Source organism: Lactuca saligna, chromosome 4, assembly GCF_052625555.1.
Source record: "Lactuca saligna cultivar CGN05327 chromosome 4, ASM5262555v1, whole genome shotgun sequence".
NCBI classification, from domain to species: domain Eukaryota; kingdom Viridiplantae; phylum Streptophyta; class Magnoliopsida; order Asterales; family Asteraceae; genus Lactuca; species Lactuca saligna.
In genome coordinates this window covers 26,428,693-26,438,114 of record NC_136420.1, presented here as the reverse complement: position 1 = coordinate 26,438,114, position 9,422 = coordinate 26,428,693, and the positions used below count along the sequence as shown (strand labels likewise).

General features: G+C 33.1%; 1 long non-coding RNA gene across 2 annotated transcripts; it reads right to left on the bottom strand.

The window, feature by feature from the left end:
* Positions 1–1,553: 1,553 nt before the first annotated feature.
* On the bottom strand, positions 1,554–4,974 carry LOC145038367 (uncharacterized). Of its 2 annotated transcripts, XR_013679335.1 has the most exons (4): positions 4,755–4,974; positions 4,457–4,600; positions 4,160–4,368; positions 1,554–2,044 (listed from the first exon to the last, which is right to left on the bottom strand). It is a non-coding gene; the product is annotated as an uncharacterized LOC145038367 (long non-coding RNA). The 2 variants fall into 2 exon arrangements; XR_013679334.1 differs by having other exon boundaries at positions 1,554–4,368.
* Positions 4,975–9,422: the final 4,448 nt, after the last annotated feature.

The following is a 9,422-nucleotide window of genomic DNA, read 5'->3' as shown; positions in this document are numbered from 1 at the left end:
TTTTTAATAATCATATACTGATTTAGGTGAGAAAACATATTCATAAGTGAATATAACGTGGTAATTTAGTTTATGCATTTCATCAAACAGTTGGAGTGCATACAAGTTAGCTATTTTAAAAATGTTAAAAACATCAAGTTATCAATTCCAAATCATCATATACTTCCGATTTCGACTTCAGATGCGACGTCCTATGTCTGATCGATTTCTCATTTTCATTTTGATTTCCGAAAATCCAATTGGGAACCTGTGAGTACCGATTCTGAGTCCTTCAATGTCGACTGTGACTGCGAGTCTAGAACTCCAATTCCAATTTCATGAACAACGAAGAAATTCTAGTTTAATTGAAGAAATCTGGATGATTATTGAAGGTTGGAGGAAAATTTTTGATGATGAACGAACTGTTATCGATACGTATTTGAGATTGAAGGTTGTTAATATATTTATAAGTTTGTCACCGTGTTTTTTTATGTTTAAATTAAATGAGTGGCTGAGAATGATTCTCACATTCTTAACCTTTTTTATTTTCTCAATTGAACCCACGTGTGTGTGTGTGTGTGTATATATATATATATATATATATATATATATATATATATATATATATATATATATATACACATTAATCGTTTTTCCGCGCTAAGCGACGGATGCGGATAATTCGTTGCGGTAATTATTTTCATTTGGAAAATGTTCCTTTTCAAAAAAAATCGTTTTGTTTCGGTGTTTATTTGTCATTCAGAAATGTCTCTTTCAAATTATGTTTTTACTTTGAATTAAATATAGAAGTATGTTGATTTATTTTGTTAAAAAAATAGAGTTTTGTTCTCGAATATATATATATATATATATATATATATATATATATATATATATATATATATATATATATATATATATATATATATATATATATATTATTGATTAAAAATCAATTAAATCTTGGTTTTTCAATATAATCACGTTTTATGTTTTTTTTTACAACAATAGTAATATATGGTTTAAAATTTGCTAGATGTGTTATGATGTATACAAAATACATATTTTTGCATAGTAATACATGTTTTAAAATTTGCTTGATGTGTCCTTACTTTTGTTATCCAAAAAATAAGTGATGTGTGACTTAATATATTAGAAGAATCTTATTTGATAAAAGAATATATAATAACACTAAATATAGTGCATGAAAAACTAAAGGTTATTTGATAAAAGAATATATAATAACACTAAATATAGTGCATGAAAAACTAAAGGAAAAAATGCCCGATAGCGAACATAGTGCTTGGCAAAAAAAAAAAATACTAAGGCTGTGAAGTAAAAAAGACATGCGATGTCATATTTCTTTTCGTACATCTATAAAAAAGAATCAAAACCAAGCTTAAAGAGGAATGTTGTTTAAGTGGGATACATAAGAGAGCCAATTAATGTCAAACAAAAAAGACTAATTCTCTATGTACAATTGCAGTATCATAAAGTAAAATCAAATAAAACCCACTAACAAAATCTAGAAACAACATAATAGATTACAAAAAGATAAAAAAAATCACAAAAAATAGCAAATTAACTATTACTTCTTCCTGGTAGTCTATGTCAACCCGTTTGGGACAAATTATACAAATTCAATTCTATTTTCTATTTACTTCTTCTTTTGAATCGTCTTTAGTCAACTTCCAAGTATGCATTTATGCACCTGTCTCTCGAACATCTTGAGTCGTCTGTTGCTCCACTTTGGCTATTATCCAGATTGAGATTTTTTCTGTGACTTTGGAATCCTACCTCCAATTTAAACACCTTAGGTGTTCATCTTCCAGTAGTATTAATGTATTATGTTTTGGATAAAAAGTTAATACACATTGGCGGAAGGTATTATATTTTTGGAACTATAACTTACATTTCAAATAGTAATCAAACATTCCTAAATAACATATCATTCTGTAAACTTTATTCACAGTTGTACAACCACCAAAAACTATGATGGAAATGAACTCTTCATGAAGCAGCCTAAACAAAAAACTCACTTGAGGCTTTACACCAAAAAAACAACCTGGTGTGAAAAGAATGCATTTAAAAGGAAGAAATGTAACTGCAATCGTCTAATAAGCATATCAATTAAGGAATGTTGATAATTCTTTCATTTAAAGCTTTTTAAAAAAATCCTAAATGAGTAGAACATTCTTTCATTCTTGTTCTAGAATTAGCTAAATAGAGAAATCTTATGAAAGCTTACCAGAAAAGAAGCGTTCATCCATATAAGAGTCGACTATGCCATTTTAAGATAATAATTTTGAAAACAGCATCAGGTTCAATCTAATGACTTACTAAGAAAATTACTTAAAAAAAATGTAATAGACCAAAAAGATTAATCGAAATCCATAACAATATATGGTCGGACTTAGTAACATTTACAAAAGTTTTAAACCATAGAAAATTTTAGACAAAACTGTAAAATTGGTCCTTGTGGTTTACAAAAAACTTTGGATTGGATCCAAAAAGTTTTTGACTTGAATGGAAGGTTCAAAATCAAGAATTTTCTTTGGTTTTGGTCCTTTAAAATTTGAAAAGACAATTTTGCCCTTATTAATTATTTTTTACATTTTCTTTATTTGTTTTAATTGTTTTATTATTAAAAAAAGCAAAAAAAGAAAAAGAAAAATAATAGGATGGGTCCACTCTCTCTCTCTCTCTCCATCTTCTTCCAGACGATCATCTCAACCAAACTCACCAAACCCACCACCACCCAATTCACAAACCAAACCCCAATCTCCTTACAAGTCAAAATCAGGCGTCCCACCAGAATCATCTTCGGAGATCATGAAACTATCACAACATCCAACCCCTGTGATCTCATTCAACTCCCCAAGAATAGACTCGGTGGTGGATCCTTAGGCACACTTTACTAAGTTATCATCATACTCTGGCTCCATTATCACAATCAGAAAGATCTGTAAAAACATCACCCATGGCAGCAAATTCAAGCACTGGGTTAATTTTTTCGGCGACCTTCGTGGCAACCGGTGGTTGTTGCTGCTCTGATTTGGTTTTTGGTACGGCGGCGAAGTGTTTGTTATTCATGACTAATTATGTTTAGGCAGCTTGGAGGATTTCCTACATGGTAAGCAATCCCATAATTGAAAACTAGGGTTTCTAATTTTTACCTTTAACCGATTTCAATTTTGCAAGAAGCGAAGGCGTTCAATTTATGCCGCTAAATTGGGAAATCGGATAGGAAATAGCGCTCAGAGCAACGAAAGCAGTAGCATTGATTCACACTCATGGTCTTCTCAGTGGAGTGATAAAATCATCTAACTTTCTGATTCAAAGCGACTTCTTACCTCGTCTTTCCAGCTTTGAAACGTCTATGGTCGGAAAGAATGTGTTACAGTTTGGGAATTTCGATATTGGAGATTATCACCGGAATGAAACCTTCGATGACTAATTTGGGGTAGTATGTAATGGAGAAAAGAAAGAGAGAAGGGTTAAAAGGTTTTCCCATTAGATGAGAAAGGAACAAGGGTGGGGAAGACGGTGGGTAGAGAGAGAGAGAGAGAGAGAGAGAGAGAGAGAGAGAGAGAGAGAGAGAGAGAGGGGGAGAGAGAGATAATGGGGTTGGGTGAGATTTTAGTTTTTATTTTTTATTTTTAATTATTTAAATACCAAAGAAAATAAAGAAAATAGAAAAAAGAAATGAAAAGAGTAAAATCGTCTTTTTAAGTACACCAGGGACTAAAAACCTAGAAAAACCTTGATTTTAGACCTTCCATGCAAGTCAAAAACTTTTTGGACCCCATCCAAAGTTTTTAACAAACCACAAGGACCAATTTTACAGTTTTGTCAAAATTTTAAGAGGGCAATAGAAAACCATGAAACTCGAATATCAAAAAAGAAAAAGAAAAAGGGAGTTAAGCAACTTGATCCAAGTGAAAATCAATGTCATCATCTTTTTTGTTTCATTTTCCTAATGTGTACGGGGCAAAATTAAATCCAACAGAAACCAAACAAACAAAAAAACATGATTTCCAAACAAATTTCCAACATCATCATTCATCAAACTATTAAAATAATGCACAATAGAAAATGTGATTTCATAAAGTTGAGAAGGTGAAGTTGAAGGAGATCAGATGAAAAAAAATGGTGTAAATGTGAAGGAAATTATACTTACTCCAAAGAGTTCTTATGTATAGGAAGATCCCAAAACTATGGACACTGAAGTTGAATTAAAGATCGGTGAAGTATCGACTCTTCCTCGTACTCGTGCAAAGAGGGTCAAATCTTTTTTAGACATATCCTCTTTAGACAAATCACTTACTTCCATAACAAACAAAACCCGCAAAAATTTAAAATCAAACACATGATTAAATTTCTTGAATCCTAAAATTGAAAAGAAAACTATCCAGTGAGATAACACAAATAAGAGAAAGAAACGCAACAAATAATCAATTGAAAAATTATCACATACCTAATTCTTGATATAGCGCCTTCATAGATGGAAACTTCTATTAATTTTGTTCATCAAATCTTGAAATTTTAGAGACCTGATTGCTGATTTAGTGGGTTGTAAGTTGGTTGTTCATCGATTATTGAAGGAAAAGGAAAAATTCACCTTAAATGACAAAATAGAAGGTTCGCATAATTAGAGATCGTTGTACCTCAAGAAAAATGAATTAGAAACTTAATCTAAAAGATGAAAAATAATTAAGGTTTGTCATTATCTAAAGAAATGAAAGTAAATAAAGGTGGATAGAACATATACATACCTAATCGGAGAGAATGATCTCTTCCCCAACGTTCATCCAAAAATTACTCTACAAAGATGAGTACAAGAAAGAAACTAAGGAAGAAAATAACCCAAAGACTTTCTTTCACGTGTGGATGAAAGAAAAAATGACCTAAAGGAAATACGTGACTTCCCTGTCTACTTAACTTTTCTTCCAAGATATATGGACTGTTTTCATAAAAAATGGTAAAAATACAAAAAAAAAAAAAAAAAAAAAAAAAAAATTAGCTTGAATAAGTATAAAGAGCAAAAGAGGAAGAGAAGAAAGACCAAGTTTATCTGGGTGAGAAAGAGGATGTCTAAAAATGAGAAGGAGACCAATGCATCAGGTCATCACAGGAGAGAGAGCTTTGGCAAGGAAGAAAGCTCTAGTTCAATTTTGGAGATGATGCAATTACCTTGTATATATAAAATCCAAAATTCATTTTGGCTATAGTATTCAAAGTTGAATGATATTAAAATCTTGTTTTATCGAGTTAATGTTGAAGTTAAACTGATTCCAACTATTACGGGATTGATTTCATATTATCGCACTGATTGATATATTGTCATTAAATTGATACAGTTTATTTTAGATGGAGTGGAAAAGAATAAAAGATAAGGGTAAATTGGTAATTTACTTTGGAAGGGAAATTGATTCAGAAGAAGACACGTGTAATGAAAGAATTTGTTTATTAGATTAGAGATTGTATTGTTAGGCCCATTATCTTTATACGTATATTATATGTATTTGGCACAAGAAGACAACCTTGTATTTATACTTTTGTGAAATGCATATTGTCATACGGGAAATTATGTTCCTAAACATGGTATTAGAGACTTAACAAAACCGTAGCATTGTCGATCCCTGCATACGTCGACTTCCTCATCAGTCAACAATTCACCTTCCTTTTCTTCTATTATTTTCTACACTTCTCTTCTTCTTTCCACCATGCCAGGCGAGTCTAACAACACCAAAGCACCCCTACACAAAGCATACGACATCACCAACAAAAAGTCTTACGTTCCTCTCATCCTTGATTTAACGACATACAACTATGAACTCTGGAGCACTCTGTTTAAGGCCCATTGTATCACCTGTGATGTCCTAGCTAGATAATATTGACGATACATACGACCCTCCAAACAAAACCCCAACCGATTCTGAATTGGAGCATCTTAACTCAATGGTAATCCTTGGTTCTTTGGATCTATTTTTCAAAACTTTATCACATCTGCACATTCTCCTCAAGCGACAACCTATGCATCCTTGGGTTGTTCCCTACTCGATCAAGCAGCAGTAATTTAGACAGCAACCACCAGCCCAACATCAGTGGGGGAGGCCCACTTCAGCCGGTCCAAGAACTTTAGGCAGTAAGCCTACCTTCTTGGCTGAACATCAGTGAAACTAGAAGTAGGATGATTGTTTGATGGTGAAGGAGTGAATTAGAGAAAGAATATTGAAACACGTATCATTAAATACAAAAAAAAACAAGATTAACTTCACTAAAGTTAGAGTAACCCTAGTAGTTGTTAACTTTTCAAATGCCAGCATTGACTTTAGATTTTTTGGCTGATTCTCTCGTCGTGATCTATCTGGTTCGTTCTGGAAGAGTCCTGGGGGGTGGGGGAGGGGTGTGAATTGTCTTTGCAAGATCTGTGAATGAATTGTTAATTGTGATGTCGAGAAAAGGTAGGTATAAGTAGAGACAGGTAGGGAGAAAGAAGATCGAGCGTGCAGGAGATGGATGAGATAGAGACAGGAATCGAGAACAAACCAGGAGTGGAGGGTATATAACTCGTAACATGCATGATGCAGTAAACAAAATCTTGGTTTCTTTTTACGTGACAAATTTTCCTGGTGATCTGCTTCCAAGTGAATTATGGTAAATATTTGAAAAGTTTGGGACTGTTGTTGATGTCTATAATATTGCTGATAAGAGATCTATAATGGGTAGAAGGTTTGGATTTGTCCATTTCATTAAAGTCAAGAATAATCATCAACTGGAAATGAGAGTATATGAGATATGAATTACCATGTATTTGCCTCGATATCAAAATATAAGAGACAAGAGGAAATTATAGCAGGAAACAAACCCAACATGATAAAAAAAAAACAGAAGGAGAATATGGGTAGAGAAAGAGAAATCGTATGTGGGTGAAGCGACTAATACACACATTGTATCCAATCAGACATATGGATCAATTTATTACAAGAAAAAATGATGGTAGAAAAGGAAGAGAAAGGGGTTGTAGAAGTGGATAATGGGTAGTAAAGGATAGGATAGATTAAAAGAGAGGGATTACAAGGGTTAAAACTTGGAATGTGTATATATGGGTAAATTACACTAATCATCCCTCATGTATATGTCAGAAAGCGTTTTTAGTTCCTATTTTCAAAAATTAACTCGACCAATCCCTCGCTTGCTTAAAACTTGCACGCCTTCAAAGGTGATTTTATTGTGAACTTAGTCCGTTCCAGATTTGTTATGATGATAATGCCCTTGTGTTTTTATTTTATAATTAATTTAATGTTTTTACCCTTATTATTATTATAATTTTTTTTAATAAATTCCCTTCACTTTCCCCACCCTTTTAATCGGAAATAAACACAGATTCGATGAGAGGGAAAGTAGAGACCAAAATCGTTGGCCACTACCATCGTCTCCACCTCCGACGAACCTTTATGCCGTATGGACCAAGACTCTCGGCAGTCCCCTCTCCGACTCCGTCGCACATGTCACCTTTCTTTGAATCCAAACCATTGATGGAGATGTTGTAAAAAAAAGAGTAAACTCCAGATCAATGGCATCGTAGAGGGCAATAGGTGGTTTCTGGCGGGTTCTATATAGCGATGGAGACGTTGTCGCCGCCTAGGCTTTCTGATTGAGCTCCATCGCATGTTTGGGGATCAGTAACACATGAAATAAAGTGTGCAAGATGAAGGGGTGATTGTTGGAGGTCCGATTCTCCACGTTTGTTGGTGACCAGCATCATCGATCTGAGGTTCTTTGTTAGCAGTGGGATTTGGGGTGACCACCAATGCGTTTGATTTTGAATCCTCTTTCTTATACTGCAACTCGTGGGTTTCTATTTACAGGTTTATAGATTTGATTTCAGCTTCTTGTTTCTTAAATTTAGGGGGTCGCCGGATTTTTGGGAAGGAAAAATGTGAAATGTGTTCAATGGTGATCAGACATAAGCATATCTTCCAAAATAGGTGGTAGGAGAGAAATAAGAGTGAAAAGTGGCAGTTTCTAATGGTGCTAGGTGGTGGTTGATGGTAGTCATAGGTGGTGATAGGTGGTGGTAACTGAAGTTGAGAAAGAACCAGGAAGAAATTTGACATTTAATCAATAGTGGTGATGGTGTTTATATTTAATTAAATATTTATTTAATAGATTAATAATTAATAATTAATAAACATATCAAAAAGGAAATAAGTAAAGACAAAATGGTCTTTTTATATCCAGAAGAACGAAACGTGCAAGTTTAAAGCAAACGAGGGAATGTTCGAGTTAATTTTTGAAAACAAAGACTAAACATGCTTTCCGACATATGCACGAGCGATGTTTGGTATAACTTACCCTTTATATATATATATATATATATATATATATATATATATATATATATATATATATATATATATATATATATATATATATATATATATATACCAAAAAGGGGGTATGGCGGTTTTTTTCGGGTTTACCGTTAAACCATAAAAACAATATGAACAAAAATTAAAATGAAAAAGAGTAAACTTACAGGGAAGGGAAGCAACCAGAGTCGTATGTGCAGCAGCAGCTTCTTCTTCTTCTTTTTTTTTTTATGTATAAGGGATATAATATTAAGTGCTTCAAAGAACTAGGAACTTAAGAGATAGGCTAAGAGAATCGGAAAGAGAGTGTTTAGAGAGACATGAGGGAAATAACAACAGAATTTTTTATTTGTATGAGAATTCGATGATCTTTACAATCGATTACAAGCCCTTTTATAGGAAAAGATTGCGTATTATTTACACTTAAATAATTAACAGACAGACTATGACATTACATAAAGTAGGAAAAGACCACACACCGAATAAAGTAAAAGCACATTTCTAAGAGTCGGAAATAATTCTATAACGACAAATTATAATTTCATAAATGGCCCTTGAACTTGATATGACTTGTCTTTGTTCTCAAATGGCCCCTAAATTTATTCAAGCTTATCACTTTGTATCCCTTGTTGCAAAAACATCATTCGCTAAAAATCTCGATGAGTACTATCAATAGAAACCGATGATCCTGGTTCTGTGTCAACCTGTTCTTCACTGTTTATAATATATTCTAGTCTTAATAGTGTATCTCCTTCGCCGCTGAATGGCAAGAGCATATGCCAGTTTTGATGAGACCAAATTTGTAAGTAGTGTCCTTCTGCTAAGAGTTTATAATTTTCCCAACAAAAGCTTGCAGGTAGTATAGGTGTTTTTTGAGCTGTGCATATATCTTCGTTCGAAAGATTCTGTAGAGTCCCAAAATTTATTTCTTGTTTGCATGATAACTTTTTAAGATAACCATGTTGTACTGTTCTTTGGGTGATGAAGATTCTTTTTCTAGCAGGTCTGTAAGTATGTTCATCTGCTGCTGGAAAAGAAGAAAAAATTTTGCACCCAATAATTGGA